Below are 1,774 nucleotides of genomic sequence, written 5' to 3' on the forward strand. Positions count from 1 at the left end.
GATGGTCGTATGCGTGTTTGGCGCCGTGCAGGTGAGCGCCACAATCAGGACTGCATACGACCGAGGCACACAGGGCCAACACCCGGCATCATGGTGTGGGGAGCGATCTCCTACACTGGCCGTACACCACTGGTGATCGTCGAGGGGACACTGAATAGTGCACGGTACATCCAAACCGTCATCGAACCCATCGTTCTACCATTCCTAGACCGGCAAGGGAACTTGCTGTTCCAACAGGACAATGCACGTCCGCATGTATCCCGTGCCACCCAACGTGCTCTAGAAGGTGTAAGTCAACTACCCTGGCCAGCAAGATCTCCGGATCTGTCCCCCATTGAGCATGTTTGGGACTGGATGAAGCGTCGTCTCACGCGGTCTGCACGTCCAGCACGAACGCTGGTCCAACTGAGGTGCCAGGTGGAAATGGCATGGCAAGCCGTTCCACAGGACTACATCCAGCATCTCTACGATCGTCTCCATGGGAGAATAGCAGCCTGCATTGCTGCGAAAGGTGGATATACACTGTACTAGTGCCGACATTGTGCATGCTCTGTTGCCTGTGTCTATGTGCCTGTGGTTCTGTCAGTGTGATCATGTGATGTATCTGACCCCAGGAATGTGTCAATAAAGTTTCCCCTTCCTGGGACAATGAATTCACGGTGTTCTTATTTCAATTTCCAGGAGTGTATGTTGATACAATATTTCAAACAATAGTTCAAAATCCATACAAAGGCCTATTATAAAAATAGATGTAGGAGGGTTGCCCAGAAAGTAATGCCCCGCATTTTTGTTCTCAGCCGAAAACAATGCTCCTGAGTGAGCGCGCCAAGTTTCCGTCACGTCCGACAGATAGCGTAGCTGCAGGACAGCTTCAAAATGGCGTCTGTAGGTGACGTACGTTACAAACAACGTACCGTCGTGGAATTTCTCTCTGATGAGAAAGAAGTTGTGGGGAATATTCACAAACGCAAAGTCAATGGACCATCTGCTGTCGACAGAAGTACAGTTAGTCACGGGGCACGAAGGGTGAGGTCATCAGAAGGCGGTTCGGCGGAGCTCCACGATTTGCAGCGGTCGGGGAGACCATCCACGGCTGTCACACCTGACAGCCCCTGATCTAGCCCTTTCGGACTTCCACTTGTTTGGGACATTAAAGGATCTCATTCGGTCATTCGTGGAAGATCTGATTCACGCTCCGCCACCAGGACAGGGATTGGTACCGACAGGGCATTCACGCCCTTGTTTCACGCTGGAGGAAGGCTATAATGTAGTGTCTAGGAAACCTGCATACTCGGTTCGCTAGAGAAACAATCAAACAAGCCGTATCAATGAGTTTTATTACAATAATGGTCAACGACCCTGCCGCAGTGGTAACACTGGTTCCCGTCAGATCACCGAAGTTAAGCGCTGTCGGGCTGGGCTAGCACTTGGATGGGTGACCGTCTAGTCTGTCGAGAGCTGTTGGCAAGCGGGGTGCACTCAGCCCTTGTGAGGCAAACTGAGGAGCTACTTGACTGAGAAGTAGCGGCTCCGGTCTCGGAAACTGACATGCGGCCGGGAGAGCGGTGCGCTGACCACATGGCCTTCCATATCCGCATCCAATGGCGCCTGTGGGCTGAGGGTGACACGGCGGCCAGTCGGTACCTTTGGGCCTTCATGGGCAGTTCGGGAGGAGAGTTTATTACAATAATAAAATTACAGTCATTAATTTTGGCAATTACGTAGATGTGTCCAAGCAAAGGGCGACATACAAAATAATCACTCTTCTTCAGTA

General features: G+C 51.6%; 1 pseudogene; it reads left to right on the plus strand.

Annotated features, from left to right (window-relative positions):
* Positions 1-1,349: 1,349 nt before the first annotated feature.
* LOC124614576 lies at positions 1,350-1,467 on the plus strand (annotated as a pseudogene).
* Positions 1,468-1,774: the final 307 nt, after the last annotated feature.

This window comes from Schistocerca americana, chromosome 4 (genome assembly GCF_021461395.2).
Source record: "Schistocerca americana isolate TAMUIC-IGC-003095 chromosome 4, iqSchAmer2.1, whole genome shotgun sequence".
In the NCBI taxonomy this organism is placed as follows: Eukaryota; Metazoa; Arthropoda; class Insecta; order Orthoptera; family Acrididae; genus Schistocerca; species Schistocerca americana.